The sequence below is a fragment of the Cuculus canorus genome, chromosome 4 (assembly GCF_017976375.1).
Source record: "Cuculus canorus isolate bCucCan1 chromosome 4, bCucCan1.pri, whole genome shotgun sequence".
In the NCBI taxonomy this organism is placed as follows: Eukaryota; Metazoa; Chordata; class Aves; order Cuculiformes; family Cuculidae; genus Cuculus; species Cuculus canorus.
This window is the reverse complement of record NC_071404.1, coordinates 75,762,704-75,790,114: the sequence shown is the minus strand read 5'-3', so window position 1 is coordinate 75,790,114 and position 27,411 is coordinate 75,762,704. Positions and strand designations below refer to the sequence as shown.

Below are 27,411 nucleotides of genomic sequence, written 5' to 3'. Positions count from 1 at the left end.
CTTGCAGTGAGTCTGTCTTGGAGGTATCCACTGAGACAGATGCTTTTAAGACCTCAAAGAATCAGTTGTCTTCCTGTTAGGGCAATTCCCGGTTGACTTAACTGGGCTGCTTTTCCACATTTGACTCCGCTGAAAGGTCTGCCAATTGCCAGCAAACTGCATTTCATTTCATTTTTTTAAAATCTTCAAAATATTCAGCATGCACAGAAAGCCAAAGAAAAATTCAGAGCTTATAGTCTTTGTAGAAGTGGAACTATGCAATAATACTGAGAATCATTATTTAAAAGAAATAAAATAAATTACAATTCTCACAGCTTATGTCTGTTAGTCCAGAATTACACCCACCAAAACCCAATATCTTCTTTACTCAATGGGATTTTCCCTCACCACCACATATGCTGTTTGGGGCTGTGATCTAAGTTCATCATCTTAAAATTTGACAAGTTTTGAGATGAAAGCAATCTCTGAATCTGTTGTTTGTAGCTTAAGCCCATCTCTAATGTAAACATTACTGCATTAACGTATATTGCTAAGAAAGCGTGAGAGGCTATTTAAAGTTACATTTATGTACGTTATGGTATCTCAGGTTTTTCTATGCGTGAATTTCTCCCTTAAGCAATCAGCGTATGGTGAAAACTCGTTGTTTCATTTCTGCATTTTGAGCTGGCGTGCTATAATAAGTCTATCAATTTTTCTCACTAAGTCAAGTCAAATTTATTATTTCCAATACATCAAGAAGCGCGAGGCTTATGTGAGCTGGTGTGAGATGAGGTGCCAGAGAAAAAGTTCAAAATAACTCAGATGAAACAGTTTTAAGAGGGGCCGTTATTTTCAGAGCTGAAAAAGCTCATGTTTACTGCTTGAAAACAGCATTTGAACTTCTGTATGAGGTATCGGAATGGGTTGCATTTAATTTATTTCACTGTCAAAGGATGAGAAAATTCTAAAGAATGACAGGAGGTTCAGATTAGATATAAGAAAGATTTTTTTTATGCTGATGGTAGTGAAACACTGGCACAGGTTGTCAAGAGAAGCTCAACCACCCTACACAGATTGGGGGTCAGATTATCTGGGCTCCGAGCAACGTGATGCAGTTGAAGGTGTCCAGGCTTATTACAGCGGGGATTGGACTAAATGACATTTAAAGGCCTCTTCCAACCCAAACTACTCTACGAAATTCATTTGGTGGGACCTTTCTTCTGAGGAAGAGCAGGCTTTGGGAAGAGAAGAACAGTGTGAGTGCCCAAGTGGAGACTGGCACTGACTGCCTTAAGCGGAGCCGCGTGGGCAGCTGGTGCTGCTGTGAGTGAGGCAGAGAACTCACTCTGTATTCCTTAAGCACTATTAGGACACTGGCCATAAGCATTTAATATTTCTTTTAAGTTAAAAAAAAACCAACCCGGCAACTGATATCAATATGCATTATGCAAAATAACCATAATATCTGCAGGCTTCAAAACAAAGATAAACAACGCTGTTTTCCTTTAGGTTTTTTTTATACGATTTTATATAAATAAGATTAATAATGCATGCTGACATTTTCTTCTTTAAACTCTAGGCCAATATTATGCTACTAACTAGATTTCAAAAGCAGAAGGAGATGAAAGTGATAAATTAGAAATGATGCCTGATCTTTGCATATTTAGCTTTCCATTACAGAATTCCCTGTATTTATCCACATGATCTTCTACTTGTTTTATCTTTTATTTTGTTTTACTCTTATCTCATTAACATAACCTAAATCAAACCTGTTCTGCTTTTTGCACCGAAGCCTGCTGTCATCTTTGCTCATGACATTAACATCTGACAAGTTTTTATCAAACAGATAATGGCAAAACAAATTGCATTCTATTCTTTCTGCAATAAATAGTATGATCTAAAGTTTATAATTTGGGAGCTGAAGCTATAAAACAAGATGATACAATTCCTGAGTAGCTTTCAAAATGAATACTGAATCAGAGGTTAGTTAAGGCTCCAAAATTCACGAGTTGTCAGAATTCAGGATCAATAAATAGCTGTGTTCTTTAAGAAAATTTATTTTGTCAGTACTTGTAGTCTTGTGAGCCAAAAATATAGCTAATGAGGGACAAAAAAAAAATAGACCGCATGTTTGGCATGAGCCACTATATAGGCACTTACGTAAAAAAACAAACTTGGATATTCTGCTCGATAACTCTTTTTTGCTTCTCTTTTGCATAAGATAACAGTTTTGTACAGTTATCTATGTGGCACAAGTTCAGTCTGTTTCCTGTGATGTTCATTTATATGGAGTCTGACTAATCATGTTAAGGGGAAATGACATTAAAATAGGGAATAAGAAAAATAATCTCTTTGCAAGATGTAAAGATCACTTGCTTATTAAATATTCTTTCTATCTCTACAGCTTACTCCTTCCTTAAGTAACTGATAATCATTGTATTAAATACTCTGTGAAATCTCAGCAGGGCAGCTCTTGGGCATTCTCAGAAGCTGTGAAAGCCCTGAATTTCCCCGGTGTCCAAGCTTATCCTATCTGATTGCTTATCCAAGGAACTTACTGTTAATGTCTTTGGTCTTTATCAGACCTAAAGATGGAGCCGTTCTGTTTCAAGTCTTCACACATAGGAAATAATTGTAAAACGTCACCAAAAAAAAGGTGAAATTACCACTTAAGCTTTCTCTGCCCTTTCTTAGCACATGATGAAATAGCAGTCCCTGCTGCTTATAAGCCAAGTGTCTTATTCTTACTTTTTGCCGGTCATGGATCAACCTATGTGTCATTTGAGAGCTTCCTGATACGTCTGCTTTTTTTCCACTGGAATCACAGCAAGGTGAAGTTAGAGTAAAGCAGAGGAGAGCCAAACCCCAGCTGTTCATATGATCTTTCAAACTGTGCACCTCATTGGGAATTGCCTATTCCCTGTACCATCTGACGCTAGATTAGATGTGATTCAGAGGACATTTAAAAGGTTGGTGGAACAATTTAAACGCGTCCAGACAATCACTCAACATATGAAAGGCAAAAAAATATATATATATAGGATTTGCATGCTTGTACGATACGCTATTGGCCTCGAAAGGGTTATCCTAAATGGACTAAACATAGCCTATAGAGTTCCTGTAGATTTCTTAGTAAATGCCAAAACTCACTGCAGATAAAATTTTCTATCAGAAAATTAAAAAAAAAACAACAACAAAGAAAGAAGATTCAATGAAGCGAATCCAAATTTAAGATAACCCTTTCTCATACAAATCAACTGCAAGAAGTTTGTATGCTCTTCCGGTACTATTGACCTCACTGGAGATCATCTGATCATCTGCAATACATCAAACAAATCTTATAAACACAGGGCCAACTACTGGTGTATTAGATGTGTACTTCTCCCCAGGAACTCCCACCAGAGGTGGAAGGAGAGGAGAAAAAGGCTGGTTTTCATCCTGATAGTCAGGCACTGATAGTGCCAAACCTGCTAAGCACAAGGCCTAATGTAATTCCCTGCTCACCTGTTTGCTTCATTCAAAGCAATCTCACCACTGTTGCATTGTCAGTGAAAGACAATGGATAATATCCCGGATACTCAGTTGTAGCCTTGCTGTGATGCAGATGTACCGATTTCTAATGAGCCAGCAACACTACAATGTATTCTTAGGACTGAAGACTTCCCTCAGTGAAGAGTATAAGACAGATGAGCACCTGCTCAAAGCCTTTTGAAGTCAATGAAAGAGACTAATTCTTACTGATTTCAAATAGAGCGGAGAAAGGCTGTGCCGGAGTCTGCTCTCGCATGGCTGCGTAGCTACGTCTGACTCTTTGCACTGAGGAATAACTCCTCTGTGCATTATACATGAATAGCAAACCTTTAATATGAGCTTTATTTATTATTATTCCATCCACAGTGTTGATCACTGGAATGTATATTTTACAGTAAGTGATCTTCCAGCGTGGATGCTGGGTCTATCACACAGCTTATCTCCATCTTTAAGTAATTAAATCTGAACAATTACAGTTATCAAGAAAAGATGAGCTAGACAATTTGAGAATAGAATTATTGTTTGGACACCATTTCACCAAATACAGAGATTGTAATCATCTGAGGCAACAAGAACCAACGTGTGAGATTTAAGTAAATATTTTAATCTGGCAATAACAGCTTATGTGAATCACAGTTTCTCTGCCCAACCTCATATCACGCCATGTGGTGCCTCGAGAGAAAGGTGCACGGACGCTCTGCCTTGTTACATAATCTCATCTAACCCGAGGTTCTACTCCTATCGGCTCTAACAGCAGCCTGGTTTGGCCCAGGACCTTTCAAATATTTCAGGATGAGGACAGATAAACCCACGGTTAAAACAAAGGTCTCTTGGAAGAGAAAGTATTTATTCCATTACAGCAAAGAAAAGTAAATAATCTTCTTATGGTTTATGCTTTCTTCTGCTTACTTGGATTTTTGCTTTTCAACTTTTGCCAGTCTTGGCACATTTAACTTTCGATGTTTCCATCCTCTGCCTCTTACAGGCAGCTTCTAGTTCAGCTCACTTAACAGTTTTGTTAGTTTTAGCATGATCTTCTTAAATTTAGACAGCATCCCTTTCCATTTACCATTGTTCCTAATTGCTACCTGAATGTGAATTCCCATCTGTAAACAAGCAGGGATTTGTCACCCCGACCAAGAGAAGCAGTCGCCTGTGCCTGCACTTCAAACTGTCAGCTGATGTTAAAAGCCTTTGTTTCCACAGAGCTTATAGATCACTTACAGTACAACTTTGGGGAAGCTGGAAGCCTGTCTTAATGATTGTCGCTCATGCACACAGTTACTGGAAAAATCATTCATGAATATTGAATCCAATTATTATGAACAGGTGCAACCAAGTAACTACATTTCACGCTCACTGAGATATCACAAACACTTAAATCTGATAAAGTTAATACACCAATATATACTCTGGTACACAACAATAACTCCATATAGATTCACGAGAATGCAAATATAATGATCACGAGTCTCGGTTTTGAGGTTGTGATCAAGACTCCTTTTCAGTAATTTTGAGCAATTATTTTACCTCATTGCTTAATTCTTTCTACAGCTGGGAATGCAATAAAGGGAGGCAGAACACAGGTTGTTGTAATCCCCTTCTCGCTAAAAACTGAGGCACATTTAGGCCTCCGAGAGAAAGAAAGGAAGAGATGGGTTCGTTTTAAGAATCTTTCAGAGCTGTGCTGTACCGAAATTGCCAGTAGGAAAAAAAGGATTCGAGTGGGACCACATCCCAGAGTCCCTTTGGAGCTGGACTAAAAGAACCATGGGCGCGTGCACACGTCTGACTACTCAACCTTTTGCCGACAATTGTGGTTCAGAACATACGGAAATGGATGGCATCTCGGGCGGCCAAAGCCAGTCTGCAATACCCCCACACCACCAGTGTCAAGCTGGGCCCACCGAGAACTTCCAGCTCCAGCTTAACATATTTTCCGTCATAGCAGAAATTAGAAGGCGAGGCCAGAGACATTAGCAAACTGCTTTCCTGATTTTCTTCCCAAATTACATTTCATTTGCCAGCTTTTCTTTTACCTTGCTTATTTCCTCCTGCAACACACGTGTTAAATAGGATGCATCCCCCTTTTTAGGATGCCTCTACCAAACTTCACCTTCTGAGTGTCTTTCAGAATCATAGACTTTCTTTTTTTTCCTGAAAGCCTAGTAGCCCTCCTCTGCAAACGTTTTTGTTTGAGTTCCTCTTTACAGAACCAGAATGACCTGAACTGGACACAGATGTAACCAGGGTGTTTTCCAGCACCATTAACATTTCTTGCTTTGGAAGCACAAATGGTGAGATGCTGCCACTGCTCTGTTGTGATTGCACATTGTATTCACAAGGGAAATATGTCTTTATGAAAATTGGTCTCGTTATTTTTATGCTTCATAGTTCCCACTAAAATTATTTTGACCAGAAATAAGACTGTTGAGCATCACGGAGCAGAAAAGGAAACGTTCGGCAATCCTCATACCCTTCTAGAAATTGTTGTTGTCGCTGACCTGAGCCCTGGGGTAAAAGTTAGAATGATAACAGCGGTAATAATAACAATACTAATAATTTCAAACAGAAAAAGCTTCTCCCTACGTTTGAGGAAAATGCCTGTAATGATTCTCTATGCTACATTTGGTTTCTATATATAATAATTCCTTATACATTCCTTACAAGGTGTCTTCATCAGTTCAATCTCCTGGGCAATATTCTCCTTTACTTCCCAGGTGATAGAGAAGAACTTTGCAATTCGCCTTCACTGAGCTCCACTCAATGACATCTCTCACTCCTTTGATTTTTTTACTAGCAAGGAGAAATATTTTAAAATGCGTTTTATGATCTATGCAAGAACTGCAAGTGGCCTGAAGAGGCATATTTTGGATTAAATCTGGTCAATTAGGATTTTGTCCCTGAAATATTAGAGGAGATTATCAAACTTGTTTAACTAGTCAGATTAAAATCTGCTCCTCAAGGTTTTCTCTTTGGCATTTCTGTAGGCAATGTGAAATGCAGACTATGAGTGATTTTGATAGCCTGCACAAAAGGTTACTAGGAGGATTAATTCATTCTCCCATTCAAATCAACACCCACAGTCAAATTGCGATTGACTTAGACAAGGACACGAATTCACTTTAGACTGTGAACACTGTCTGGTTCCTGGAAAGGCGACTTGAACGGGCACCGTTTGCCTTTCTGATATTGAGTGGACATCTGCTGAACAGCCGTAAGATCACACCTTTCAAATCAAACTTTATAGAATTGCTTAGAAGGCTCTGTTTCTTATTTTACATGTTACCATCTCTCCTAGAGAACATCATCCTACTACCCATATGTCATCTGCTTATTGTTCTGGAATAATGCAAACCAGAGGGCTGACTCCCCACTGTGGTACTTCGTATTCGTGCTGCTGTAATATTATGTTACATCAGTTGGAAACTGGAGTAATATAGTGGGGAATGAAACTACCCATATATTACTGCACCCTTCAGCACATCTTTTCTATCAATAAAGAGAAGCCAAGTCACAGATGGCTTTTACACTCTTATAATTAATAATCATGGCACCATGTTGGTGTCGTCTTAACATAATAAAAGTGAATCTATAAATTGTATTCAGCATTTTTACAGCATCTACAATGACTGCTTTTTGCAGCAGAAGAGTACAGCTCTGACAGTAACTCTTTTTGAGCTGCGTTAGTAAAGAATAATGTCAATTTACAGTTTGTTTTCTTTAATATTATTTATGGAGTGGAATAATTAATTTATTCTATGTATCATTTTTAGATCGATCCTTTACAGAGTTAGATTGCTTTTATTTTTTTTTTTTAATTCTATGTTTTCTTTCTCAGCTTTCAAAGCGAATCTATTGTAGACAGGACGATGTATTCCACCACTCCTGAGCTGACCTAAACTTTCAACAGTCTGAAGTGCACTACACTCCCAAGACACAACACTGTGTTACCTTTGTGGGCATCCCAAACCCCATTTGATACAAAAAAAATATTATCTGTGCTTTTGAAGCTACTTTTAAGAGAACTTCTGCAGAACAATGGAGACATACACATACCCAATATAGGTGTTAGTGAAATGTATCATTGTATGTGCAGCTATTTACTCCAATGTTTTCTGATGTTTCTGTTTCTTTCCTCTTGGTTGAAAAAAAATATAGGCTCATTTCAAATTGAACGTATGCTTAGTCATCTTCCTGAATCAAGGCAAGAGTATATCAAGGGTGGACGGAACTATGAAACACTGTTAGTTTCAGAACCTTTAAAAGCCTGTTAAACTCCCAGAGAATCCTTCTCAATTTAGATTTGACTCTTCCTGCTCTTTCCCCCCACTCATAGGATGCCGAGATGCTCTATGTTCCCAGGTTGGATCCTAACAAAAATCGGAAGTGAAATGGCACACTGGGAGATGATACGGGATGGAGCCATGCTATCAGATTATTTTAAAAACTTAAATAAAAATTGATTCAAGTTCCCTTCTGATCACTGCAAAGGGCAGGTATATTAAACAGTTAGACTCAATGATCCTAAGAGTCTTTTCCAACCCAAATTATTCTGATTCTGTATTCACAAAATTCGTTAGGCTATGGAGGAGCCCAGACATTCAGACATACTAGAAGGAAAGTATGTTTATGCTAATTACAATTATTTTTTTCCCCAACAGATGGACTATTTTATACTCAGCATAAAAGGAATGTATTTTCCTACACGAAAGCTGTGATTTACCTGATGTCATTTCCCATCCTAAATCAGAGCAGTAAAATGCAGTTACAAGAGGCAAGGAAAAAATATGCAGCTCTGTCATCAGCTCTGCTTAGCCCAGTAATGAGTCTCTGACTATGCCCCTTAAGAGATGTCTGGAGAGTTTAAGGCTATAACCACCTTATTGTGAGGACTGACCTAGTGTCTCCCACGCTGCAGTCCTCTTCTTATTGGAAATTTACTGGGCCATAACAGAGATTTCTGTTTAGTAAATATTGATTTTATATGTTGGTGTTTTTTCCCCCTGCTCATGAATGTCTGATTGATTGTTCTTTGGATTCGTGTCAGCTTCCTGCAGCAGCAGCACAGCCTGCAGTGCTATGTTCAGGGCGTTAAGTACCTCTCATTTTTCAACTTGCCATATGATAATTTCATATGGCGACCCTTAGTTCTTGAAGTGTGGGAAACAGCGAGCCATTGCGCCTAGAGATGTGTCTTGTCAGGAATTGCGGGCCATTTAGCTTTCCTGATCCTTAACCCAGTAATCCTTGTTCTCAATCTTTGTATCCGTATTAGTTTTGTTACGTTGAACTAACGAGCTAAACCTGCAATGCGGCTATGAACATATATGAAATATACTGAGTCCATTCAGAGTTATTTTCATGATATTTTAAAATGTCCTTTTCTGTTACTCAGATGCAGAAACACATATTAGAAAACTACAATGTATAATTTTTGAGCTCTTGTAACAGTAATGTTCCTTAAAAACTGTTCTGCTCTGGAGGGGACCTTTGCAGATTCAGTTATACAGTCAAGTTCATTGACAGAGTAATCCTAAGTGACTGTGAAAACTTGGCAACTACCTCGATCCACCAATATTTTTCAGATATCACATTGATCAGTTTTACAGTCTGTTATAACGGAAGCTTAAGTTGAGCTTTTCACAGACTCAGAAACGCTTATGGTGAATACCTCCAATCACTTTTCAAGAACACCCTATCAAGTTCGGTTGAGAAAGATGAGATTAACCTATTATGGACGTCATTTTTCTAAAATACCGATATTTTCATTTGTCAGTTATCACCGGCAAGAAGCGAGTTTGACCTTTAAGACAGGAATATGTAAGATGTTGTCAAAATGGATCAGAAACTCAAGTAAAATAGATGTGAAGGAGCACGACCAAGACCGTAGAGTGAGCATCCACTGACCCTTACAGCCCCCCAAAAGACTCCATTCTCCTAGAAACATCAGTGGCAAACACCAACAAATACCCGATCTACTCTAAATACATTTTGGTGAATTTCAACATTTTTGCAAGGAAAGGGCTAACAATAAAACAATGACTGATGTAGACAAAGCCACCTCTCCATTGCCAAAGCAGCCTGACTTTCTACAGTATTGTCACTTTAACCTTGGAAGACTTCAGCTCTAGATTGTTGTGTGCCATATTTAGTGAGTTTAAAAAGTATGCTAAACGAACCGGACTTCCTAGATTTTCTCTTTATCCTTTTCTCCTACGCTATCAGGACTAAAATAAACTGATTTACTTCTTTCATGTTCCATCTATGAAGATAGTGTCAACTTTTGGTATATTACAGATAAGTATTTACAGAATCACAAGATGGCCGAGGTTGGCACTCGAAAATTAGTAATTTGAAATACATGAAAAAATAAAAAAAATTAGTCTTATTGGATAGGATCTGCTGGGCACGTAAATCCTACTGAAAATCAGTGGGAGTCAAACTTTAGTTTTGCTCACCTTCTTAAAAAACATGGAAAAACTCTGCTTGCTACGGATACTGCAGAGTTAAATATACCCTCAGGTTTCTGTGGGTACAATCAATTTCTCCTTGAATATTTTTTGGGCCAGTTTGAGTTTCCTTTATTTTTTATGCAGCACACAGCACTCGGTATGCCTCATTATGTGGTATTTGTTAAGCTTATATGTTTTAAAATTGCCTTACAGACTATTTCTGTTAAAAAATCTGTAAGAGATTGGAATATAAGTAATAAGCTTTTATTTCATAACATCACCCGTGGTGATTGAATGGACCAATATAAAGCCTGGCATTGTCTATCTGAGTAACTGCATCCGTCTTCCAAATCTGCTGAATGATCGTTTACTGTTTCCTACTTTGGATGATCGAGCATTTAATGATGAATCTCATCTAGAACTGGTTCAAAATCATACCGAAATTCACTGACCAATCCGAAAATTGAACAGCCATCTTGCAAGCACCAATCATACACCGTATCAGCAAGATCCTCATCCAACCAAACACTGCTCCAAAGACAATCCTCTACCCAGGAATAAAACATGAGCCTCACTCCCGGACAGGGCGAACCCTCAGCTCAGGTCTCGTTATTAATTCCTGTAACTGAACACAAAAGACTTGGGGATTGATTTTCATCTGTACCCAAATTCATAGCTCCTGAAAGTCTGAGCTACTGACAAATAACTTGAATTTCTGCCACTGATCATACTTCCACAGTGAATATTATATTGCAAGAGTATATAACCACTCCTCATTTCTCTGCTTGCCTACACTGTTACGCTGTCCCGAGCAGAAAAGATGTAGGATGGAGTTTTCTGAGCAGGAAATGCCCATAAAACAGAGGATTTATCTTCATCCTCAACGTATCACAATGGATGTGAAGATAATCACTGCAGTACTATTACCCTTATTTAGAGGCTGGCAACCTCTGCTTGTTTGAACTGATGTGGTCACATCAGCAGTCATATTTGCAGTCTAAAATCTGGCCTCAGATTTCACAATAGTAGCTCAAATAATAACCTGCTCCTTTCATATCTACCTGGATTCCTCCCACGAACCACTCAAAAACCAAAGTCCTATGCCCACGCTTTTAAATTTTGTAATAATTGCAGCTTTAAAAAAAAAAATTAATTCAGAATACAGCATTATTTTCCTTCCAACTCAGCATCTAGGAATCATTTATTTTATAGGAAATAGTTACACAAAATGGAAATGTTAACTCAGCTGCCACTGAAGTGAAGGGGAAAATTATTTTTAACGTGAAGAAAAAAACTGCATCGAGGTTTTTTAAAGGTAAACATCCCAAACTTTCATCCCTTAAAACTTTGCCTTCATTTATAGCATTTCTTGTGAATGCTACAGCCTTCCTCTACAAGCATATCCTCTCCCCGTGCCTGCTAGAAAAGTTAAAGGAAATATGTATTGTCATTCGACTACGAGGCCCCAGATGCCGGGCTGCCCGTTGGGGAGGTAAGGATGGCTGCCAGGCCATCTGGCTGATGCCTGTCCCGAGGAGGGCTCTGCGCCTCGTCCTCTGGCTTGCACCGCAAAAGTCTCCTGCTATCAGCCGGGCCGGCAGCCAGCGCCTGATGTCACCCTTCCTCACAGATGTCAGCACAGGATAGGCTACAAACGATGCCTAGACATGGAAGATCACACCGAGTCAGGTTAATACTCCAAGATTTCAGGATGCGATGCAAGGGCTTTTTGCAATCTTTGAATATGTGTACACTCATGTACGTATATCCAAGAACTAACGTGCGTGCTGCCGAAACCTTCAGCTCTCAACTTGTATTCCCAGCTGTCACCACGTGCTGAGATTTCTCATTGACAGAGTGCAAAAAACCAGCACTACTGTGCTCCCTCTCAGGGTCCAGGATTTCAGCCACACTGTATTTGCCCATCACTCTGTTGGTATTTTTTGCCAGTGCCTGCCCAGCCGCGCCCGTAACAAAACCAGCCAGGGTTTGACTACAGCCATTTGCAAGTTAAACCTCAAGTGAAGTTTAACACAGAATCACAGAATCACCAGGTTGGAAAGGACCCACTGGATCATCGAGCCCAACCATTCCTAACACTCCCTAAACCATGTCCCTAAGCACTTCATCCACCCGTTCCTTAAACACCTCCAGGGAAGGTGACTCGACCACCTCCCTGGGCAGCTGTTCCAGTGCCCAATGACTCTTACTGTGAAGAATTTTTTTCTGATATCCAACCTGAACCTCCCCTGGTGGAGCTTCAGGCCATTCCCTCTTGTCCTGTCCCCTACGATTTGTTTTTCCTTTTTATATGCTAGAGCATAATCTGCTCTCTGTTAAGATACGAGCCCTAAGGTCATCACGCTCCTTTCTGGTTACCTTTCCATTATTCAGTCAAAGACACACGTTCGTGATTATGGTTTTCATAGATTGGATATTAGTAAGAATATCTTTGCCATTAGGGTAGTAAGAAATTCTTTGCCATAGGTTGCCCAGAGAAGTGGCGGCTGCCCTACCCCTGGAGGTGTTCAGGCCAAGTTGGATGAGGCTTTGAGCAACCTGATCCAGTGGGAAGTGTCCCTGCCCATAGGTGTCCCTTCACAGCCAAACCATTCTATGGAGATATTTCTTCAGATTTACTGAAAAAAAAAAAAAACCCAAACCTTCAACAAAATAAATAAATCTAATCAGCTTACTAGACAGAGAATTTTGGTTTATTTTTCCAAATAAAAACTAAGAGTTTTGGTAGAATGTGTTCACAGTAATTTGCCTTCTCTGTCCCTTGCTTCATGACTTGACTCTTCACTTTTTTTATACTCAATTTTTTATTTCAGATTTTAAACTGAGGATAGATCCTTCTCTCTGAAGCAGATTTTCTCATCAAGTGAGCCATATATATTTTTTAATAAGGATATCAAACCCAGCCTGACGGAACAAACACCTTAAGATATCTTCTGTACGTGAGTGTCTCTTGAAAAATATTAAAGCCTTAGAGGCTGAATTGTTTGCAGGCTTAACTGAACTGAAAGAATAAGAGACATTGCTATGAGACAAAACAATGGCTCAAGTCTCCACATCGTATACAATCAATTTCAAAGGATTTCTTCAGTAGCCCATGTCCTTAGTGGACTTGGCCTCTGAATTTTTGCTATGATAGAACATCTTTACTGTAGGTTAATTGTTCAGAGAAGCTCCTCATACTTTACAGATGTTATTCACTTCTCCATTATGAAATGCAAGTTTTGAATCATTTGGGTTTTTTCAGTAACAATTCTGCAGGGCTTCCAGTGCTCCCGCTGGACAGATTCTCAGCTGGTACCTTCTTGTTTCATCCTTTTGCATGTATTTCTTATGTCTAAATAATCGACAACTCGCTTGGTCAAAAAAAATTGTTTTCCCTAACGAATACAAGAGAAGTGCACTGTTCTGTGTGGAACTGAGGTTCCTCACCTTCAGCAATTTTTCCTATCACAGCGTAAGTCTTACTTCTAGACAGAAATGAGAATGAGAGGTTGCAGCCAGTGTGCCTTCTAGCTACTACTCTTAGCCTACCAAAACACACTCCCTATCAGCCTCTGCTTCACCTTTTTTTTTCTGACCATGGTGGGTTCTTGATAAATCAGGACCTTACTGTCATATCTACAGAAATATTGCCTCTTATCTGAAAGGGTATTTTTCAACCTAAACATTTCTCTTGTGCAGAGTAATTCTAATTTCAGTTCTTAATTTTCTAGAAAGACAATTAGGCTCTAACAGTTCCCAGTTGTGGATGAAATAATTAGTTACTTCAGGATGAAGATTTGTGAATTTGAATTATATCTACGCATATGTATGAGTTGTTTCACACATCTAACTTCGAATTTCACATAAATAACGACAAAAAATATTATTAAAAATAAAATCCACTAATTCTAGTGTTTCACCTTCTGTAGAATTCACTAGCCTTTTAAAAACGGCGTGTTCCTTCATGAGTCAATGCGTTATGTAATACAGAATATGGCTTTTCTTTATAGAGTTCTACAATATGAATTCATATATGAAATGAAACATTCAAAAGCTAGGCAAAGTTTGGGTTGCTCATATAAAAGTTTAGGCAGATGATATGAACGCATGAAAAGAAATAAATCCCGTGTACTTAAGGATTGGTAGCCTGCAAAAACAAGTACAAATCTTAAAATACGTAAAGGACTGATGCAATGAAGCTGGCAATAGTCATTTTTTAACTATCTATCAATAGAGAGAAGAAAAACTGTAGCAGTGGAGATTTCCATTAGAGAAAACTTCCTTGTTGTAAGGATAGTGAGATCTAGGTATAAAAGCATATTGGAGCTGGTAAAGAACTTGTTGCAGGTAACACAGTACACCAGGAAACAAACAGGGTCTCCCGTTGAGGTTCAGCCACTTATCAATCCACGTGATTCTGCAGCTTCTTCAAGACAGAGAGGTGGAAATGAAGGAAAATGGGAGAACAGCCTATACGTGGTGGAGTCTCCTAAGCCTGCCACAGCCCTGGATAGGTGCAAACTGCAATTTTTTTACTTTTTTCCAGAAAAATACACAAGTATTTCCTTACTAAATCTGAGCTAAATTCAATTTCACTCTATATACTCCCTACTTATTTAGTGTATATATACTCACCAACTTAAGGTATAAAAGATATACCCCTTAAAAATGTTTACCAAAATGTTGCACTTGTTTTAATCTATTAACCAACTATGAGTAGCCACTAATGCAAAGAAACATTGTATTTTACCATTGAATGAGCCATTACTTTTTTTTAGCTAGATTTTGAAGTTTTTAGTTAGCAAGGTAGAATCTGGCTTTTAACAGACACTTTTTACTTTAGTACAGTATTAATGGTATGAAGACCACTGGTGCACATCCCCTGTGAGTACGGGATAAGAGAGTTGAGGTTGTTCAGCCCAGAGAAGAGAAGGCTCTATGAAGACCTTAGAGCAGCTTCCAGTACAGAAAGGAGGCTACAAAAAAGCTGGAAAGGGGCTCTTGATCAGGAAGGGCAGGGATAAGATAAGGGGTAACAGTTTTAAGCTGAAAGAGGGGAGATTTAGATTAGACATCAGGAAGATTTTTTTTCCTGTGGCAGTGGTGAGGCAGTGCAACAGGTTGCCTAGATTGGTCATGGATGTTTACAAAGCCCTGGAAGCTTACAAAGCCAGGTTGGATGAGGCTATGAGCAACCTTATCCTATGGGAAGTGTCCCTGCCCATTGCAGCGGGTTGGAACTGGATAGGCTTTAAGGTCCCTTCCAATCCAGACCATTCCAGGATTCTATTCTACAATATAGACCTTTGGTTCAAAATGTTTATGCTTGTTTCTGTTGACCCTATATTTACACCAAATAAAAATGGTGGTAGGTTTATATATAAATTAATGTAACAAAGCTAACCATTATTTCTTCAGAAAGAGTCCCCTACAACAACATAAAATTTCTTCCCAGGCTAAGGAAAGTTTATTTCACTTCTGGTAATTTTATTGTGTGTGTGTGTGCCAGGTGGAAATAGAGAACTGTGAAAAGGCTCATTTTAGCAGGGATAACAACTCACAAAAGTTATTCTGAGGAATGGGGTGGAATGAATCATATTCATACGTGTTGTATGCTGGATAGCAAAAATCAATGCTTTCTCTTAGCAAAGACACTCTCGGGGATAGAGAAATCAGAGCTGCGAAAAACCTAACAAATTTTGCCTGACAGATTTTCCAGGCAAACTACACTACTGGTGCACTGGGAGTACGCTGAGGATGTCAGTCCCTGCACTAGTAGGAGCAGCCCATTTCACAGTGCCTCGTTTTGGATCCCCAGGGATGCCGATAACCCCACCACACTCCCCCTGCTGATGCACCAACCAGGCTGGGATGTGGTAGAGATGTTGAGGTAGAAGAAGAGTCCAGAGAAGGATGTAGAAACAAGCATATACTAACAAAGCTGAAAACGGGGAGAAAAATAAGAAAAGCAGATGTGAGGGGAAAGGGAAAAGAAGTATAAGTCCCATACCTATTAAGAATTTGTCTTTGTGGACCAATTCAACACTGTTACCTGTTTGATGCCAATAGTGTTGAGGGTATTCACTGAAGTCTCACCACCATTAAACTGTGTAATCATGTGAGGGTTCAGGAAACCCAATTATCCATTGTGTTTAATGGTCCCTTCTTAAAACATCCCTAGCTCTCTGAATCTTTATCAATACCCTGTTAAGCAGTAATCAGATGAAGAGCCATGTATATTCCTGCAGACCTAAGCCTCAGAACGTGGACATTGTAACTGCACATCCAGTCTGCAATAGCCCCTGAGGAACAAAACTGGTATTTCTGGCTGGAAAATGCTCTCTTGCGAGACCTCTCTTTTCTTGCTCACCACTGCTGAAAATTATACCCTATCTCTTTATTTGTCAGCACCAATAATGGCACTGTTACATCTCAGGAAAGAGCAGAAAAGATGACAAAAGATGGGCTACTAGCGTGCTGCAGATACCTACTGATCTACCTCTAGTCCTTGATAGAAAAATTATGTTATTGAAATGTCAGTGCCTAACGCGGCTCCATCCAACTGCAAGGGATGGTCGCACATACAGCAAAAATAAGGGAAAATTGTTGCAGGATGATGGTTGCTAGGTTATCACTAGCAGTAAGAAAAGAACTCAATGAAATCGAAAAATTACATCTTTAACAAATGGTTAGATGGCATAATTATTTTGGGCCAATATCTGAACTCGCCTCCTCCTGCCTTAGGTCATTAATTATATGAGTCAATCTGCTGGTTTGAGTGGGATGATTTTCATGAAGTCTGCTTTGTCAGTGGGAGTGAGGGGTTTACAAACCATAGGTGAAACAAAGGATTCCTTCCATCAGCAGCTTGTTAAGCTGCTGTGGTAGAGCATTTGCACAGATAATACGCTGCAGAACAAGGTTGAAGGCAGCAGGTAAACCACCCAGCTTTTATCCAGTAAGCATGCTCTGTTTTCAGTACTGTGAACGAGGAAGCGATACTGCTTTATGTTACAAAGAAAAAGAAATAAAGCAGCAAGCTAAGGACAGGGAGTTGTCATAGACACTAGAAAATCCACACTTCTAAAGGTGAACTTGTCTTGCTTTCATTCTTCAAAATAAAAGGTCAAGTTTTTGCTTCATCCTCATCAGAAGTGCTAACCCTTGTTCTGCTAAAGAGGATCAAGGCAGTATTGATTCTACCCCGAGAATAATGCAGCTGAAAATTAGATGGTTTACACACGCACCAAAATATACAGCAATAATGAAGCTGGAATAGCAGGGCTGAGCCTTAAGCTAGGTTTGATTCATACTATGAAATCATCAGGTTTTATAAGCTCAGGAGCGTTGGACCTCTTCATTACCTGGACAGAAGACCTCACAAAGAGCCTCAGGAGCAGTGGAGGTACTTCAGCTTGACACCCAGGTACTGCCGCACTGTTCAGTGCCTGGGGGTGCTTTGTTGCCAGGGGTGAGGTTTTGGAAAGGCTTGAACGCTTACTGCCACAAAATCCCTGCATCCCACCAACACTCAGCCCGCATTTTTAAGAAGATTCATGGAATTAACCTAACTTGGTGAGGACAGCGGCCAAGCTGCATTGCAATGTTCCTGCCCACACTGAGTTCTGATTCTTATCAATACCGGTCACAGCTCAAAGGAATGACAAGAGCGATGGCCCCATCTGTGCCCCTCAGCAACTCAGCTACCGGTAAGAGTTCAACCCTTGCCTCGAGCCAATGTGGTATCAGCCAACCCTCAGCTCTAGGGCTACATGTCATAGCGGAGGACCACAGGAATGGCAGCACAGGGCCAAACCTAGGGCAGAGATCCCCAGCTGTGGCCAGTACATGTGTTTATTTAACCAACTTTTTAACCCTACAGAGTTTTGGCATCCAAAAGGTCCTGTAACAAGGAATTTACCAACAGGTTATACATGACTACAGGTATTGTATGTTTTGGCTTGTTTTGAAAGATCCGTTGGATCTTTCTTAAAATTCGATGACACCTGCAAGACTGTAGAAGTCCATTACAGCCCCTCTCCCACACTGCTCATACGCACAGCTCCCATTCATCCCCATTTGCAGCCAAAAAGTCCTAGCAGACTTAGTCTTTGCCAACACAGAAGTTTACTGCAGTTTTGGCTACCCTTGTCACATCTCTCTACACCTTCTTTCCTCAAAACAGTAAAGCTGGAATACCAGAGCTGTATACAGCGCTCACTATATGGCAGCAGCATTTATCATCACCAGTTTTGTCTGCTGTTTTCTCCCTCTTCCTGCTTCCTTCAAGCAGGTGAGGAGAGTTCAAGCGATTTAAATGATCACATTCACGTCTTTAAAATACTTACTGCTGCTGAAGTCTAAAAGCATGTATTTTAAATGAGATCCCACATTACGCTTCTTTCTCCTTACTACAGCAATCATTAGGAAACCAGTCAATGAGCGCACTTACATCATTTATATCTTTTTTGCGTGAAGTCTAGATGTTGGATTGCAGTAAAGTTCCTGTAAGCGTACGGCACTCACTACAGGCACTAATGCTGTTTATCTGCTCTTTGCAGGCTCTGTTGTACTCAAGGTGACTCTCACAGATACCTATATGCATAAATATTACACTAACCATCATACCTCAGGACAGACATAATGCATTCCTTGGTCAAAGCAGCGGCGTGAGGCAATGCATTACACAAGTTACCGACATCGAAAGAGACTCGGGGCTCTTACGGCACTAAGAGTGCTTAGCTGGGGTGTGCTCCTGACAGGGAATATCACTCAGCTTCTTGCAAAAGAGGGCTTAGGTGCTTAGCCCAGAAATTGGAACGTCTTTCTTCACAAAATATATCAGCCATAGAGTTTCTCTACGTTCTCGTGGCATGATTCAATATTTGAAGAAAAAGGTTTGATGCTACTCACAATGAGGCCAATGAATATTTTGCCACTGGATTCAGAGAAGATAGAGCACTATTTCTTATACTTTTCACCAAAGAATAAATCAACCTCATGTTATTAATGAAATACACATAATCCATTTCCCACCGCTCTAAGTGTGGGCCATTAGATGCTCAGCCATAGATCAACGCCACGTAAGGTACCGGGAAGGGACCTGCAGCTCCATCCAATCTGCAGTGCTGTGTCCCAGATTGCTCTCTGAAACTCTCAGCGTGAGGCTCTAAATGTCGCAGTGTCCCTCCACCAGAATCCTGTGCCACATCAGGCTTTGGAAGCTATCACTGGCTGGGGATTTTAATTGCTCCTGTTATTCCAGTTTTCCCAGTCCTTCCTTTCTGCCAGTGTGGTGACCAGTGATCACCAAAAAAAATTACTCTGTTGCTAAATGCCTCTTGACACCACTCAGAGCCCCGTTAGAAAAACTCAATCTTCGAAAGTATAACCCACAGAAACCTTGCAGATGAGTGGTAGTGAATATAAGCAGCTTTGAGCTCTGAAATCATCATAATCCACAGTCACAATTATATGAAATGACTAAATGAAGCTGAATTAAAAGATGAACTTTGCCCAGGTGCCAAAGGAAAAAACACTGCCTAGCAAAAGGAATCAGAAAAGAGTCCATCTTCTCAAGAAAATACCGCTCACCTCAACTTATGTTTCATGTGGGTTTGTGCTTTATAGATCACTACTAATTTTTCATTTACTATTATGTTGAGAAGTGCCTCAGAACTGCACGTGAAATTCCCACCATGATTTCCATGGTGTACCTCACAATATATCCCCTGCTCAAGAATACTCTGGATCCACTGAGAGGCTGGGAAGGAAAGAGGAGGCCCTGGAGCTTCCTTCTGCCTGACAAGAGTTGAACACTTCAGCCCCATGACTGCACCAACACACCACCATGGAGCAACACCAGACAGACGTGGTTAACAACTCGTTTCTGTGTTGTTGCTGAAACCTTCTGGAGCTACCCAGGGCCAGGAGAGTTCTTCAGGAATCATAAACTCATAATAAATAAATAAATCTCACAGAATCACAGAAAGAGATAGACCTTAAACCTATCAAAAGCATCACTCCTTCATCCAGAAAAGCAAATTTAGTGTGTCCAGATCAAGCATTTTGATACTATGTTGACTTATAAAAAAAATATTGCCCAAGAAATCTCTGCCTTCATAAATATCCTTCCCCACACTCTCCTTGTTTCAATATTTAAAAAAATTACTCAATTTGAAATTAAATGTTTAATATGAATATGGGAAAGAGAAGACGTCCATGGAAGCAAACGGCCTTTAGAATTATAGACTGAATTGTGACAGCAAAAATGAATTTGGATGCATCGAAAAAATCTGAAGATCAGAACGAATTTTACGCTTCGTTATTGACTCTTAAATGAAGAATGAATAATGAGAGTTAAGGGGAGGAAAGTTGATACGAAGTATTACATCCTTATCAAATAAACCACACAGGTAACCTTTTCCTGCCTGCCTCCTCTGCAGATATGGAAGTTGAAAGATGTTGACCTAATTTCACAGTATATGCAAAGCTCATGAAGGGAAATGTATTAGATGTGAATTTAGCTATAGATTTTTTCACTTGTTAAGATTTTATCTCCTATTATAGCTCTTACTGTCATGCTAACTTTAACATATTACTTCAGTTTCAACGGATTTTTAAAATCTGGGAAGGCTTCTTAACACAAAGGTCACTATGAGGAGTGACTCCTGGATTATCTGTACACTTTTCAAGTTCTCTCATCAAATTCACTGTGGTAAAAGGAAGCAAACAGAGCCAACGAGCATTCCTCTATAATAAGAAATTCATAATAATAGAATAACAAGGGAGTGGATCACGCAGTCATATTTGTGAGTACCTAAAGTTCATCTCAATTTCTTTTGAACATTTTTGTGCCCCTGGTACACTATTATCTTCACAATACTCCTTGAGCATTGCAACGAAACTGATAACAAACGACCACTGGAAAAGAGACCAAATCAAATATTACAGAAAACTCCGTAGACCAAAGTTAAACTGTCCAGTGAATTGCATGTTCCTGCTCCTGAAATGTCCACATGGAATTGTAGGGGGACTTCAATTACTAAACCACACTTATTGCAAGGCACACCAAATACACTGGAAGAATTACGTGCAAGGAACAAGAAAAAAAAGCCTGTAGACAGCTCAAAGAAATTACTGCAAGCATCAGAAATATTGCCTGGCCTTCATCATTTCCATATGAAGATTCTGTATGCATCACGACAGTGCGCTTCATCTATCGGTCACTACTTGCAGGCCATCAGGCTGCACGTGAACTAGAACCAGCGGTCTTAGTACTCTACCTCTTTCAGTTTATTTTGTCTTTAAGTCAGGAAGACAGTATCAAAAGTGCTGTATATTTGACAAATAAAAGGTTTTTTTCTAATTATTATTGTAGTATACTTCAGCTAACAGGCCATAAAGCACCCTGTAGGTAAGTACTTCACATTTTCTCTCCAGAAGACAATCGGTAAAAATTAAAATATTCCAAAATTGTTGTTCCTCTGAAATCCCTTAGTTTCTCACTTTTATCCACAATATTCCCTCCTCCTTTTCTGCCTTAAGTAGCTTGGATTCAAATCCGCTTCCAGAAAACATGGATAAACCAGTAACAACTATTTTTTCTAATATCAACTGTCACGTCTCTTCAAAGGTTGATTTGTGCCCCAGCCAGTGGGCAGCACCACCAAGACCTTCAGAGTAGCAAATTTTATTTATCCTCACCAACCAGTACCACACTTAACTGCTGTGCGTCCATCACCCAAGCGGGAAAGACAGTTTCTCTGATGACACTAAAGAGACCTCAGCTTTCCTCTTTTTTTTTTTTAATTCTAAAGTTCTACTGCCTTTTCAATTAGCAAAACTCAGTCCCTACAGCGATGTTCCGGTTTGAGCTAAAGTACAACCAGTTTTCTAACTTCTCAGCTAGGCTTTGTCTAAGTGATTTCATTTTCTGAAGGTTTACTGCATGTTTTTCAGTCAGTGTTTCTCTCTAGAGGTGGTAATACAGGACATTGGTATGCAGAAAGGCCATTGTTTACACCTGTCCCTGTGGAGATGAAGCTCATCCTCAAGCTGATGGAAATAAGTGAAAAGGGTGAAAAAGGGGTTGCATCAGCAGGGAGGGACAGACAGGATAGGTGACCCAAAACTGACCAACAGAGTATTCCCTCCCACATAAATCACACTTGGTATAAAACTGAGGGACCACGAGGGTCAAGCTCCCTTCTTTGATGGCTGACATCCAGCGAGGACCTTGTCTACCTTTTTTTCCCCTGACCCCAGATTTGTGCATTTCTGAATCCCGTTCCCGAGTCCAGCTCCTCAGTCCCACTCCCTGCTGCCACTGCGTCCAGCCCAGGACCTTCCCCTGTGTTTGATCGCCAGCATCAATGGTTACATAGTCATCGGAGGGGGTGGTGGTGTTCAATTTTGTATATATTTTATAGTTTTCTTATTAATAATATTTTCTTTATTATTATTATTGTTTCATTAAGGCTGTTTTAGCTTTAGTTTCCAACCCACAAATCTCATTTCCCTTTGCCAGTTTAGGGACCGGGGCGGGGGGGAGTGGGTGGGATTGGGACACAACTGCTCATATTTAGCTGCCTATCAAGACAGGTTTGGGCTGAACCTTGACAGGCAAACATGTAGAAATTCATGACATGAAATTCCATCAGTAAAGTATTTGGATGCCTCTGAATACTTTCAACCTGCTAGAAACAAAGAGGAGAAAACAAATACTTTTGTTATGTGAAAGACCGTCAGGCCATGAGGAAAGAATTACTGGGTTTTGTCTATTTTAAGTGAAAAATAAATAAACTGTGAGTAAGGGGGCCAGGCAGCCACCTCTTCCAAAAGAAGGCAGCTCTGGGGCCCTGCGTACATGACAAACACAGCCTGCTGTCTTGTTAGGAGAAGAAAACGGTGCCAGAAATGGGTGCTTATACATCTTGCCATTTTTGTATGCATGGCCAAGCTGAGGAGGAATAATTCACCAAGGATGACGTGCAGGATCTGTCCCATTCGGTGTCTTTTCTATTGTAAATGCCAAAGATGCATCAATCTGAACTGTTTTTTGCTCTTAATTTCCCAAGAAAGCACTTTCAGAAAAGAAGATGAGGCAACTGTGAAAAAATTGCCACTTGTTTCTGTTCGGGAGAGAACACCCACCATTCACAGGTACAGTAAATGTCTGCTTTCATTCATTGCTATAATGAGCCTGTATTTCCCCCAGTTTATAACACTGCAGGTAATGCTAGACTAAAGAAACATCTTTCCTATTCCCCTCCCAGAAACGAATACCAGCTGGCACACATGGAAAAGTACAGCAATGCCTCATACTTTCCGCTATTTAAATGGCACATTGTTATTTAAAAAAGAAAAAGCCCTAAGCTCCCCAAAACCTTACCACTAGACACACTCCTCCTTTCACACACAGCAACGCTACGTGTGTTTTAATCTGGGAGATGATTATGGCCATTATTGTTAAAAAATATTTCAGAATTTCTCTGATTGTGTCTACAAAAATTTATTGGGGAAGGAGGGATTACTGTTAGTCCATCTTTGTCCATTGCGCACAAAGCCGCCTCAGCTTTTCAGCAAGTTGTTGAACTTCAAGGAGATGTGGCTGCTACCGCCTCTTGGTGGAGTTGACATTTTGAAACCAAAGCAGCTTATTATTGCCTTTAATCAAAAAGCAATAAAGCATCCTGAAGTTCGTGACAAGAAAATTCTGACACCCAGTTTTGTATCTAAAATTTGAAATCAATGTCACGTTTTAGAAAATGCCATGAAAAGAACAACTCTCGCCCCTTTCTCCAAGCACACGGTTACAAAGTCACCATTTGTGTTTCAGACACTCGCGGTTTCTCTACTTCTTTCCATCACTGTTTTGTTAAATGTCATTCCTCACTAGCTGTCAAGTGCTTTGCATTTCTCAAAACCAGGCAGATTATTAAGGAGCCTTAACAAGGGCTTCAGGACATAACTGTCAGTCTCTCTCTTTTCTTTCTTTTTTCCTTTTTTTTTTTTTTAACTATCATAGGCTGTTTTAATTCACTGCATTTTCAATGTAAGCGTTGGTTATTTTCTCAGTTACACTTGGAAAAACCCCCAAATCACCTGAATTCTGGGGTAAAACGTGTTAGAAGTGTTTCAACACCATATATTACAAACCTTTAAAATGTGGGAATGTATGCAAGAATGGGAGATTTCCTGAAGGAAATTTATATACCTGAAATTTGCTTGAATCACAACAGTGTAATTGGAAACTCCCAAATTAGGAAAACTTGCACCTGAACTTTCCTGTTAGCTTCCAAGTCATTAAAAATCACTAGAAAGGAATCAAAGGCTTAGGTACTAATCACCCAAACACAGGGAACGTTTGCCAGTGGAGTTGACCTTCAGGATAAACTGCATGTACACAGGCAATACCTTTCCTCATCATTTTAATTAAAGACATTTCTTAGATGACAGGTTAAAAGAAAGAAATGTCAAAAAGGGAGATAATCTCATGTGACAGAAAGGACCGGTTTGACCTCTGCTGTGTGGACAGAGCTATGCACAAAACGACTGCTGTGCTGACAGTATTTCTGAAGAAACTGCCCTTTGCCTCCCTTGGAAGAAAGTTCTCCTAAATTACACATTTAAACCATTAAAGGAAAGAAAGCAGAAGGCCTAAAAGCACTTGGAGAATAATTTTCAGAAAGTGCTTCTGCCTTTGCAACTCATACGGGTATTAACGAGCATAACTATTTATGTATTTTTTGCTGCATATCAGTAATCCCTGAGCATAACCCGTTCAAGTCTGTAACTACCTTCCCATGGAAAACATTCAGTGTACCAAGGGTACTTCTATACCTAATAAAGACCAGCAATATAATTATGCCAAAGGTTTAGCAAGCATGCAAAAGCGAAGGTAGGAAAATTGGTGAATACATACTAACAAGGCCAGAAGAATCTGGAAAAAAAAACAGTAGTTGCACTGTACTGCAAAATGCATAAGAGTAGAAATAATTTTCCTACAAAGGAAGCAGAATATATTCTAAGTGATAATGTAGCAGTACATTTTGTTCTAACATCCATCTCCTTGGCCCGTTATTGTGCACGTATCGCTAGAGGAGCGGTACTCACAATCCTAAGAAAAAGGGAAACATTGATTGCACTAAAAAATATTATAGCAATGGCATACTGCACCTATATTGTTTTATTAATTGATCTTTAATGTCCAACAGAATGCAGTTCTGAAACTGATAGATTGCTGGATTATTGTCTCCCTTAATTTGCTCTTAATAGATTAAAAACACCACTCTGCTATAGACATCATTATAGGTACAAGGAAGGCATTTGATTTATAATGTCTCTAAATAGATGGCACTGTGATGAATTACCACTTCGAGGATTAGTAGATTATTGAGTTGTGGGCTCTCTTTCCTATTTATTCACTTTTAAAACTATGTTTCCAAGAAGAAAATCTTTGCAGGTGTCCCTGCTTTTACAAGAAATTTGATGCATGATGACACTAAAAAATCCTGGTTATTTCTTTGTTGGTATGGGTAAGAAAGAAAAATACTAAAGTGATCAGCCTCCATGGAAACCTCTCAAGAAGAAACGTCTGCCTCTCAGTACAAAGTTTTGATTCCTCTGGGTGGGTGTACCAGGGCAGTCCTTAATCCAGCCCTAAACCATTTATTTATAGCCAGGGAGGAATCGGATTTTAAAATGAGGATGATGCAAGGAGGTGGGGAAGAGAAGTGGATCAGAAGATGTGCGTTATCACCACTTTCAAAAACCCATTAGAGAAGTCTGCGTGGATGTACACAAATGCACCGTCATGTTTTTGTATTTATAGCTCTGAGCAGGTTCATTTTGAGAAGAAGTGGGTAGAAAGGACACCAACCATCAGCTTGGGAAGTTAGCCTTCAGAAACTTCATCCATTCCGTGTCCAATACCAGAGATTTCCAAGCTTTCTCAGGCAATCATCTCAATGCTCATGTGCACAAATATGTGCTAACACATGTATGAAGATGTTATCTTTGAGTTTTCCAGAAATAACTATTTTAAACAAACCTAGGACTCTTTACTTAAAATTGTTCTATTAAACGATTAATAAATTAAAAGACTGAATTCCATTTTTTTAAGATGGCGGTATTCTTTTGAAATGAATTTTTAATATCTATAATGTCATATTTTCCTATGGGTTAATAAAGCCATAACCAAAAGGAACAACATGAGCCCTGGGGACAGATAATTAATAGCAGATCGCTCTTCTCTTGATTACAGGCTTTTTTAAATGTGAAGATCTCCATAACTGAATGCCATGCAGAATATTATGCAAAACATCATGCTTTTTTAGAAGATCAGCAGGAGCCAAGTGCCATCGGAAAGGATATGACAGTACCGAGTTTGAGAAGCTATAATGTTTACCCATCGAAAGTCTACAAACGCAAATCACAATAGGATTTAAAATGGAGCGCTGGGAGAATCAGAGAATAACTGAAGCCCAGCTGGAATGAAAAATCCTCTGGAGCAACAAATTCAATATGCCAGGATAAAAAAATTAGATCTGAATCGAATAAAGCCTTGCAAGCAGATTGGCAAACACAGTAGCAAAAGTTACGCTCAGAGATGAAAACCATAATAAAAAGGAAATGTTACCATGATGAGAACAGAGAGCTGAAAAACATTAATCTAATCACATTCTTGCTAATTAAAACTAGAACCCTGTCATCTTCAAAAACACGCGTGTTAGCAAACACTTAAGTCTCCAGTTGTCCATGTAGAACTAAGATTTCTATGTACCTTCTTAATGAAATATGTGTAACATCCACTTACCAATCAGTTTCAAATTAAAATACTATTTCCAAATAACATGATCCTGCTAACTGAATTTCCAAGTGAATTCTTGGCATAATACTCTCTGAGCAGTTCTGCCATCCATCAGTTATTTTGCTGTCAGGTCTAGGGATGTGCTGAGCAGATGGCTGTGGATGCGGCTTGAATTCAGACTGCCGGTTTCTGCGCAAGCAGAGGCGGTGGAGACAGGAATGAACATTTCCATACAGAATACACTAAAATTAACCCACAAGATGTCACTGTTGCTCCAGAGAAATTTATTTTTTCTGGGCATAAATTAAGACTAGAAGTGGGGAGTTGACTCCAGTGGGGTTGCTCAGAGGAGGTTTGAGTGGTGCCACTGTCTTGTAGCTCCACCATTGTGGCAGCCCTCTCTCTGGCTTCACCACACTGTGAGGTCAGGGAGTTGAAACCAGAAGGGACCACCAAGAAACCTCACCAGAGGGACAGTGGAAACATCTCCACGCTTATAAAGACATCAGGCCTTTGGAGACATTGTGCATGACATGAGGTGCCCTGGAGCCCTGGTGTCACCTGGACCATGCCTTCCATGTAAAGGTCTTGACGCCACTCATGACAGCAGAAGGTTTGATTACTGTTCCT

General features: G+C 39.7%; 1 long non-coding RNA gene across 1 annotated transcript in view; it reads right to left on the bottom strand.

Moving 5' to 3' along the window:
* The window catches only part of LOC128852186 (uncharacterized), a 40,012-nt gene extending 13,051 nt beyond the window's left edge, over window positions 1-26,961 (bottom strand). Inside the window, exon 1 of the long non-coding RNA XR_008449890.1 lies at window positions 26,788-26,961. This is a non-coding gene — a long non-coding RNA (uncharacterized LOC128852186). The remainder of the gene's footprint in view (window positions 1-26,787) is intronic.
* Between the last annotated feature and the right edge of the window lie 450 nt (window positions 26,962-27,411).